This window comes from Kryptolebias marmoratus, linkage group LG22 (assembly GCF_001649575.2).
Source record: "Kryptolebias marmoratus isolate JLee-2015 linkage group LG22, ASM164957v2, whole genome shotgun sequence".
NCBI classification, from domain to species: domain Eukaryota; kingdom Metazoa; phylum Chordata; class Actinopteri; order Cyprinodontiformes; family Rivulidae; genus Kryptolebias; species Kryptolebias marmoratus.
Window position 1 is genome coordinate 28,077,119 of NC_051451.1, and position 11,237 is coordinate 28,088,355.

Genomic DNA, 11,237 nt, shown 5'->3' on the forward strand with positions numbered 1-11,237 from the left:
CAGCCCCCAACCCCCTCCCCTCATGCCATAATTGTCAGAAGGCGAGCCAGCTTAGTCAACCCTGTGCTACGGGCCAGGATAATAATTGCTGTATTAATTGGTGTTGTCCAGGCTAGACAGACTAGAAGAGATCCCACTGGGGCTAATAATTAATGTTTTTACCCTCTATTTCTCTCCTGCTCTCTCACACACACACACACACACACACACACACACACACACACACACACACACACACTCGTTCACCCCCTGCCTTCTCCAGCCGTATCATTCAGCACCGGTCCACCGGTCTCGTGTGGATGACTCTCAGCTACTACCCCTCCAAACCTGAGCTCAGTAATCAGTTACAACCATGTTTCTGTTGACTAGATTCTTCCAGTGATTTATGAGATATTTTGCTAACAGACAGAGCTGATTCCAGCAGTCATGTGTAGACGTGGTCCGTCTTTGTTCTTTTAACGCAGCATTTCTCTGAAAGGTGCAGCTGATGGCAGGATGAGGATAATTACAGGCTCCATTAGGAGCTGTGGCATCATGTCAGAAGGTCTGATCTGCAGCGGACTGCTGAAGGCACCATTACAGCTTGTGATTATGCTGCAGGAGCCTTCTAATGACAAATACGGGGATTTTTTTTTATTGCTCAGGTGGTTTCAGCGTGATGCTCAGTGTGGGTCTGTTTAACTCATCCTTTAATTTAAAAGACAAGAAGCACAGATTTGGAGGTGGTATGAGATTATTTTTGAACAAACCTAACCATACCTGTCACGACTGGGACCTCCTGCAGTGTTCTCAGTCTTTCTTTAATTCTGTTTTTCTTTCTTTGCCAAGAAGTGATCAAGAAAATGACAGCTTCTCTTTATGGATCCAACCCAAGTACCTGTAATGGAGGGATGAGGGGGTTTGGTATTAAAAGGCTTTTTATCACCAGCCCCTGAAAGGCAACAGTGTTTTTGCTCTTCATGTGTCTGTCTGTTAGCTAAATATGTCATCAGAGATCAGCTGATCCAATTCAAGATGGCTGCCACGGCTAATCAACCTTAGCCAATATGAAATGTCTGAAACCTGGTGTGGTCGTAGCTGAGAGTCATCTTTAACGTTTGACCCGAACAGTTAAAATCTCTGTCTAAAACTCGGCGGGCGATAAGCATTCCTTTTTCAAACTACGGCCTACATGTCGGCTCTTCTAACTGACTGCATCTCATCTAAAACCACAACTAAATGAAAAACAACTTAATAACAAATCTACACTCTAAAAAACGCCTTTTTCCAACACAAATACCGACTCACAGGGAGCACGCATGACGTGAGCAGAAAGCTTTTACACCGCTTCCCCTTCAGCAATAAACACAAAACTATGGCTGCGAACCAGAAGATAAAGCCTAAAATAAACCTCGATCTTCGACATCAGCTTGGTCTGATTGTAAAGTGAGGTTTTTTATTCTTATTCTTTACTTTTTAAGTTTGCTTGTTAGAAAAATGAGTTTAACTAACAGTTCTACTTTCTTGTTTTTGAGTCAAAACTGAACCGTTCACTTAAAACCAACACATAAATACATTATTAACTCATTAAAGCATGTTCAAGCAGGAAAATAAATCTTTTTGTTGTTAAATATAGTCTTTATTTTAACCCTGTGGATCCTCGGAGAGCTGTGGTTACAGATCGATCTCCGGCTCCGTTAACAGATTATCTGAGCCTCCGCTTTAATTCCAGGTTCTGAAGCTGAAACCCGGTTTACATCCAGACGAATGGAGTAAATTACCGTCCAATCAGGAAGCATGGACCCAGCTGACATCATCCACTGCTGGCAGGAGACGACAATCAGTAAAAATTATCCTTTTTGTTTATTCAGGGGAATTAAAGACGCTGTTTCTGATGAAATTATACTTTAGGAATCTGTCAGAATGTTTGTTGTTTTTATTGGTTCTCAAGGTTTGGTTTTCATGATAATTTACTCCAAATTAAAGACACATAAAATATTTTTATTCTTTTTATTTCAGGATCTAAACCCTCAGAGAACATCACTTTTTACCACACGTGACAAACATTAAACTTTTGAGATTTTCTCAGTCAGGAATCTGGATTAAAACTTAATTTTGGAAATTATAAATAAATAAATTAAAGGTTTGTCAGATTCGTCTTTTAGGTTGATGGCGAAGAACTCAGAGTGTCTGTTTGGGATGACTCTCAGCTACTATCACTCCAGATTTTAGCTCACTATCTGCAGCTTGATTGAGTTTTAGCCATTTTTTGTGTTGGTTAATGGTGGCCATCTTGACTGTGCCTGACTCCGACAGTCCCCTCCTGTTTAAAGACGTTTAAAGTTGGCCGTGTCGAGGCGCGGCGGCGCGGCGTGGCGTCCGCCTGACCTCCTGCCTGATTGCTGTTCCTGCCATCAGCCGTCAGGATGGACTGTGTTAGTGGAGCGGATCGTATGTCGGCACTCAGACCTGTTTATCTGAAGGACAGGCCGGGGAAGAAAAGACAATCTGTTCCACAACTAATGACTCCTTGATTTAAGGGACACAGAGTTCAGTCTTTCCCTCGCAGGCCGTCGAGGCGAGGAATAAATGTGAGGGAAGCTGATTGGACGACGCCTCGCTGCGGTGACGCTCAGAAGTCAGAGGTGAGCGGGAGCGAGGAGTGAAAAGTGATACTGGAGGTCTCCCTCGTGTCGTGGCCTCCGCAGATGGTGGAGAGGAACCTGCAGCGCCGAACGGCTGCTGAAACTCTCTGAAGCAGCTGAAGCTCAGCTGGGAAAGCTAAACGAGCGCGAGCTACAAACTAAAACAGGAAAACAGAAGCTGAAAGTGGAAAAAAAGAGCTAAATTAAAATTCTGAATGGCTGGTTAGAAGCTAAAAGTGGCAAACGGCTAGCTTCTAACTGGCTAGCTTCTTCAAAATTAGCAAAAGGCCAAAAGGCTAGCTAGAAGCTAAAAGTAGCAAAACACTGGCTAAAAGCTTAAAGTAGTAAAAAGCTAGATAAAGGCTTTAAATTGCTAACCAAAAGCTAAAAGTACCAAAAGGTTAGCTAGAAGCTAAGAGTAGCAAAAGGCTAGCTAAAAGTAGCTAAACAGTGACTAAAAGCTAAAAGCCAAAAAAAAGCAAAACACTAGCTAAAAGCTAAAAGTAGCAACAGAAGACAGACGCAGCAGCTGAAGCAGATTTTAAAGAGGACGATGTTTTGAAGGAACTGAAGAGTATATTTCTGTGGGGAAATATTTATAAATAAAGTGAATTTTTTAAAAAAATTACTTTTTAAAGTAACAAAAGCCAAAAGTCCCAGCAGCTGAATGAGACGAAGGTTTTGATGTATGAAGAGCTAAAGTAGCAGAAAGTCTGCAGCAGGTTTGAGGACAAAACTGTCCCTCTGATCGCAGGAATTTTCAGCCTGAGCCGAATGAAATCAGGTTCTAATAAAAGCTGAAACAAGCCTCCTGTCAATCATTGACGGAGTGCTGCGCAGCAAGGCATGCTGGGAATGCGGCTGTTTAATTTAGCCTGAAGGCGTCATGAACCTTTGGCTTTAAACTGATGCAACAATTAGTTCTACCTGTGTTCCTGTGGACACGTGTTTACAGGTGTTTACAGGTGTTTACAGGTGTTTACAGGTGTTTATAGATGTTTACAGGTGTTTACATGTGTTTACAGGTGTTTATAGATGTTTACAGGTGTTTACAGGTGTTTATAGAAGTTTACAGGTGTTTATAGAAGTTTACAGGTGTTTATAGATGTTTACAGGTGTTTACAGGTGTTTATAGAAGTTTACAGGTGTTTATAGAAGTTTACAGGTGTTTATAGATGTTTACAGGTGTTTACAGGTGTTTATAGATGTTTACAGGTGTTTACAGGTGTTGAATGAGCACAAATGTGGTTACAGCTCAGACATTTTTACAGGATCTTAGTTAATGTTTGGTGTGGTAGTAGCTGAGAGTCATCCCCAGCAGATACACCAGGAGCTAACTGTAGGTTTGCACAGAACAACATTTACGAGGTTCGACCGACGCGTCATTTCTCACTGAGATCTTAGTTTAAAGCGTCGGCTTGTAGGGCGGCGGGTGACATGCATTCCTCCAGGAATAGCCAGGCCTTTAATCTCCTCATGAAGCAGAATTATCTGCAGGAAGTTAACCACAACACCAATCATTTTTATTCTTTCAGGTTGAAACAGCCCAGAAATGCTGACTAACGTAGTCGGTGCGATTCTTCCCTCGCAGGAACCCGGTGTTCCGACTCCGCCCCCCAACCCAGGCAATAAATGTCATTAATTAGTCTGATAAATTACATCCAAAACAATGACATGTTTAAATGGTTCAATTTAGCTCCAATCCTAAATGAGATATTTCATTAAAAGCGAGCCGTTTCTCTCTTTCAGGCCCTTTAAAAAGGCTCGCCGCTTTCCTGAAAGTATTTTAAAGGTTACGATTTCCTCAGATGATAAAGCCGTACCTTTTAATGAAATTCTAATTAGTAATTTCATGGACTTTGTTAGCAGCCATATCTGATTAGTGCACATTTTCACAGCCTACTTTAATGAAGCGCACTTACAGCACGCTTTCATTCGTTCCCCACATGAAGGCGGAGCTTTTAACAGAAAAAAAACTTACTTTGGAAACAATAATGTTTTCTTTTTTAAATTAAATTTGAATATTTGTGTGTTTAGAAACTATTTTTCCTCCGTGCCCTTGAACATGAAACGTTCCTCTTAGATGCCTTGAATTTTGCTTTTTGTTTAATTTGATAGCAAATCAATTAGACTCCTGCTGTTTGTTTTATTTAAACCATTTCTTCTTAGCTGAAAGACACATTTCAGCCATTTTGAAGTGAGTTAATGTGGGAAATTCAGGAACAGTAATCATCTTACCTGCTGTAGATAACTCTTTGACCAAAAAGGATCTCTGCAGTTGATGCAAGCAGTTTTATTCATCTTTATACTGCTGTTAATTTTCAGTTAAGTGGTTATTAACACAAACTGCTATGATTATTTAGGTGAAAATAGCAGCAGCTAGCTGTAGCACTTCCAGGGCATCAGGGGGGTAACTGTGAAGACAGTTTCATGACATTACAGCTCTTCTCCTCTTCTCCTCTTCTCCTCTTCCTCTCTTCTTCTCCTTCTGTTTTCAGGTTGAAAGGTTGAAGCTTGAAGCCACAGCTCTGAACGTCCAGATCTAAAAAACACGCTAACGTCAAATAAAAATGATTATTTAACGTCAGTGTGGTTCAAACCTGCAGATCCTCATTTCTACAGCAGATTAAATCAGGAACTTGAGGGCGGCGGATAAAGGAGGGTAAGATGTGAGCTGGGTAAAGAAATAATGTGCGCAGCCAGTACTGCAGTTCTGCAGGCGGTCTAAATGTGAAACACTCAGAAATCTGTGAGACTTCAGCAGAAAACTGACAGATTTTCTTGCAGTTTTTGAGTCCAACAGTCTCAACTCTGTGAGATATCACTCGTTCAAAACATTTCCACTTCAATCCACTATGTTTTTAAATTACAATGAAACAGACCTATTTCTATACTTTTAATTTGTGCAGTTTATTATCATGACCCTAATCCGTCTGTTCTGTCAGTGGTCACTAAATCACGCTCTCCTTATAATCCCATTATGCTTTAAACATGCAGGTTACATGTTTCTGTTGCCATTTTGTCACAACCAATTACTTGATGCCGGCGCGTTGTTAAGCATGAAGACTTCTGACCATAAAGCCCCGAGACATAATCTGTTTTAACTTTTATTCCAAATGGTTTCCCAGTTTGAGATCTAATCCTGGTTTCACAGCATGAACTTTGACCCTGAGTGTCCACCGGACTGCAGTTGGAGCTCCATGTGAGAGTACTTCTGACACAGCGGGCCCCGGTGGACCCTCTCAGGTCCCCTAACCACACAAGTGTTTCCACTGTGGCACAAACCACTTCAGTCTGACTGACGTGCCGGTGTTCGGTTATAAAAATGCACGGAGCATGACAGACCACCTTGGTCCTACCTCCTCGCCCCATCTCTCATTTTAAACATGGAGTACAGCCTGTCAAGTCACATGCTGGAGCTGTAATTTAGACTAATAATTACCAGACATCACCACAATGAAACATCAGTGTCTGAACTTCTTTGGACCAAACTGAATTTTAATACGTTTGGAAAAGGTTGGCCGGAGGCGAGAACCCTGCACACTGGGAAAGGCAGCGCACATGTGGAAGCACTTTGGGAAGTGATAAATGATTTGAAATCCACAGCGTCCCTGAAAATGGAAATTAGGACGGAACAGGTGTTAAATGGGAACCACTGGTGCATTTTGAGCAGGGTGGGGGTAGAAATCGTCCCTGATCTTTGGGACCAGATGTGACAGGGGTCCGGACTGGGAGAGGGGAGGGCCTTGGTGAGTGGTCATGGCCCGAGGTGTGTGATGTGGGGAGGCCCCGTGTGGCCTTCGCTCCGAGAAATAACAGATCGCTTGTGTCAGCTGTTCTCCCAGCTGCCGAACACTCCTTCTCTCCCGAGCATAAAGAGGAATATTTTCAATATGGCCACACAGATAGGCGTGCGTGAAACCATCTTCACGTGTGATCTGCTGCAGCTTGCACATTCTCATCACCTCTGGCTTCGTTTCTAATTTGTCTGTCTTTAACATGGATAATTGCCACAAATTTGAGTTTTAATCAAAGCGGGTAACGAAATGGCCTCGCCGCCATCATTTCACCCCGTTTCTCTGCGTCATCGCCTCGGCAGGAACTACGAGCTGAAAGGGAAACTGAACCTGATTTATTTACATCACGATTAGCGTCTCTCCGTCTGAAACAGCCGGGTTAGACGTGATTCTTGTCAGAGAGAATGAATGAGGAGCAAAATAAACACCAAAGTTGACTTTATTAAATATTTACTCATTTTGGATTGTCTGATGGCGCTGACAGCACCTATAGAGACGTCTTTAAGACCGTATATTCCTCCATGATGGACGGTAATTTGCTGTGCGTAGCGTACAGATAGCTAGCGTTAGCACACACAGTTGGTCACATAAATATTCTCAAATATTCCCAAAGATGAGCCTGATTCTGACGTTTGAGCCCTCTCAGGATGTTTTACTGTAGGGTGGATGTCGTCAGGGACATGTGAGGCACAATCGGTGGGTCGCTGGACCCAAACCCGAGTCTGAAGAGGTCGAAAAACGCAGTTAATCACCAACAGGGGACAGGATAACGTCAGGATAACATCAGGACATCTCGGCGTTGGACGAAGAATCCAAGACAGGACCGTTTCAACCCGTCTTAGAAGATACTTCCCCTGGATAATCAAGTTTTATTGTTTTCTCCTCATGTAGCACAACACACGCAAAGTTAAACAACCCTACAATCCGTCCAGGAGAAAAACAAATTAGTGTTGGAAAACTTCTGGTTGTGTTACAAACTGTGTAAAACCATCATTCCCACCTTTGCAGCCGATTTTAGAAATGAACACAGGCAGATTAATTATTATTTATCATTTTAGACCTGCACGTTTGGGGTTTCATGGAAACTAAATAGAGAAAGAGACGCCCACAACTCTGCAACTGTTTCAAATTTTGCACTTTTTTTATTAAAACATGTTCAAAATTATTCGAGGTTCCAGCTCCTACGAACGTCTTATTATCTGCAGCTCAGTGAGATCCTGCATTAAACATGTTCAGGAACCTCTCTTTAAACCTCTTTTCTGTTTTTTTTTTGTTTCAAACATCAGAATCAGGTTTAGTTTGTCTTATTGTTGAGCATGAGAACTCCTGCTGGTTTTAAAGGAAGATTTCCCACTTTTATCAGATAAACCAACAAAGGAAGCTCGCTGTACAACATGAGGAATAAACAGATTTATGATTCTCTGACGTCAGGCCCTAAAGCTCAACACCCAACTTCTGTTTTGTCAGTGAAACACATCTTTAGGTCAATATTTTCGATGAAATTTTCTTTTTTTCCCCTTTCCTCTGTCAGTCAGGCTTTTTGTGCTGATTTTATGGAAACACTCTTGTTTTAGCTCAAAACGTTCAGATATTTTCCCCCATCTGTCAAAGCAAGAGTCAACATTTCAGCAGCATGAGGTGATGTCGGTGCGGGACGATAATATGAGCTTGACCAAGAAATACAAGACATAATTGATCACTGTGCAGAAGATTGCCACACTCGTCGAGGAAACGAACAGCTGTTAGGACTCTGTGGTATTTCAAGAGCAAAGTCTCTGTTCTAATGGAGTGGCTTGCTGCCCAGATGGATCCTAATCCTATCTATACATCAGCATAAGTTAACCATTTCATTAGCATGGCTGTACAAACCACCGCTGTGGGTTTGTTGTGTAGCTGCGATGTTTAGCCGTGACACCACCGTTTGGGAGTTTAATTGCCTATTCCATTAATAACACAGACAAACTAATTTAGTGGAACCTGTCCTCTTTAAATCACGGGAACAGAGAGTAGGAGGGTGAAAATCAATCTCGGCTTTGTGCCTGAGCCACTGACCCATTCATGCTTTGAAGATTGCTGCAGTTAAAAAAAAAAAAAAGCATCTGAGAAGTTATTTAACTACAAACAGAGCCTACCTTCCCCATTCCAGCTGCATAATCAGGCATAATAAGTGACTGCAAAGGTCCACTTAATGTATTTCTAACACTGGAGACCTGCTAATCCTGTCAGGGGGAGTGAAATGGGTGCAGGGGGGCGGTGGAGGCAGAAGCCCGGCCTTGGAGCCGAGTGTTTAACTCCATTACAATGCAGGAGAAATCCTGGGCAGGTTTCACAAAAACCAGAGTTTCAGATTTCAGATCCGCTGAGGAACGGTGGGAACAACAATCTGAGTCGTCATGAAGCTGCGTGAACGGAGCAGAGAGCTGCAGAGAACCAGCACCACGAACGGGCCAAACGGGCCGAACGGGCCGAACGGGCCGAATGGCGAGGACACGGCGACAGAAACAGCTGTTCAAGTGCTTTCATCCATTCAGTTAACAGTTTTTATTTACATTCTGTCTGCAGATCATCTCAGGAGCCTTCACTGGTTTCAGGACCCTCGGAGGGGTCCGGACCCCAACTTTGAGAACCGTTGATTCTTCCTCACGGCGTTCCCTCGCTGGGCTGCGACCGTCGGAGGTTAGATCCCGAGGAAGTCTCTAAAACGTCTTGAAATGTTTGCAGAAGTTCCTAAATTCCTCGTTTACGTCTCAGAGGGTCAAAAACACCCGACGTCCACGTCTAAATCCATCCTGATAATAAATATTAATTATTAAATCAGAGAAGTTCAGAAGAAATTCTGAAGGGCATCGATGCAGCTTCTGCCCAAAATTACAACCTGACTTTATAATAATGTAAGAAAAAAGGTTTGTTTTTTTAATGTTTGTTGAATTTTTCATTGGCAAAACTTCAAAAATCTAAACTGTGATTATTAAAAAATATAAATTTGTTTTTTTTCTCACTTGTTTTTGCCAAAATCCCATTGATCCCCATTATTAATCTTGTTGTTTTCCTGTTTGTAGCTTTTATTGTACATTTCTCAGCATCGAACGACTTCAGTAAACTTTCAGCTGTTTAATCAAAACATTCGGCTCATAAGGAGCTGGAAGCTTTGACTTTATAAAATAATTACATTTTTGAACTTTTTTAGTTTTATTAAAATTAATGAAGATTTTTAATTATAGTCTATTTTAACTTTTAAGTTTCTGTTTATCAAATGGTAGGTTTTAGCTACTCTTTTGCTCAATTTAGCTTTTGTAGGAATTTTAGCTGTTAGCTTTTATTTTGATAATTTTAGCATTTAGGAATAGCTTTTAGCTGCTGTTTTGCTAAATTTAGCGTTTGTTAACTGTTGTACTAATTTGAGCTAAATTTTAATTTCAGGCTGTTCAGGTGAGTACAAACTGGGCAACAAAATAATGTGCGCCACCTAGAATAGGATTTAGCACAGAAAATAAAGACCGTGTGATTCGGTGAGACTCATTTTCTCCTGTGAGACCCGGGCTTCCCGCCCCGCAGCCGCGCAGCTCAGACCGGATCAGAACCACCGAGTCGGGTCTGATGAGGTCCGAGTCTGGCCGGGACCCTGGCTGCACTTTACTGAAGTTATTGACCTTAAATATTTGTGACTTCGGGTCGAGCTGAAAACAAGGAAACGCTGTCAGTGATGGAAGCACAAAGAGGAAAACGTCGAGCCTTCAAGCACTTCTGTTCTGTGAATAATGAGAGCATGAAAAGGGAAGAAAACAAACAAAGAGTCCCAAATCCACAAACACAACAAGCCTCATCAGATATGGCGTTTTCCCCAGCTCTGTTTGTCAAAACACCTTTTATGGTGGTCTTTGAAATTCAGGGCCCCATTAACAGTTCAAGCATATAATCACATCACCGTAATGAGGTATTAATTAAGCGAGGGGCATCTATTGCTCTGCTAAACAGCCTCATAAACAATTGACAAGAGATTTGTGATTTTTGACTCCCTGACACTATTAAACAAATCAATATTGGGTTTTGCAGAAATGCTCTCCGGCTGGCTCTCTCTGGTCTTTGCCAATCAGCTCTGCTGAATACTAATGAGGGAATTAACTGCCTCCTATTCCGCATGTGTCCCATCAAACAGATCCTTATCAAGTCAGGCTCATTTGCATGGAAGAAGACTCTGCTTTGTAGGTAAAGATTTCACAATATGTCACTCATTATGCCAGCCCACCCCACCCTGGCTCAGTCTCCTCCACTTGTCTCTGAAGACTGCCGTGGCCACAAAAACACACACAAACAATCACAGTGGAAATCACACACGGGCCTGTTGGGTTTTCTTGTCCTGGAAAGGCTTGAAGCAGCGTAAACACAACGATAAGGAGGCGTCATCGTCTTCTAACGGCTGCAGATTAATCATTGATTAATGATGTTTTATTTGCTTTCCTGTTCAAACTAACCTCAGTTTATTATCCTGCTTTTCCATTAAATATAACAGCAGAGGAACTATTAGGGTCTCATGGATTTATTATTATTATCCATCATTTTGTTTAACCCGTTTCTCGTTTCCGGGTCGCGGGGAGCTGATGTCTTTCTCCAGTAGGCGGGGGACACATGGACACGTCTCCAGAACCCGGAGAACCCAGAGAACCCACACAGCAAATTCAAAAGTGTTAAATGTTTTGGTGTTAGCAGACTTTGTGCAAAAGCAGAGTTAATTTTACACTTATAGAGTCACATTCTGTTCATGTAACTCTGGGATGTATATTATTAGTAGTTAAAATCCAGTGTTAAAACAAAGTGT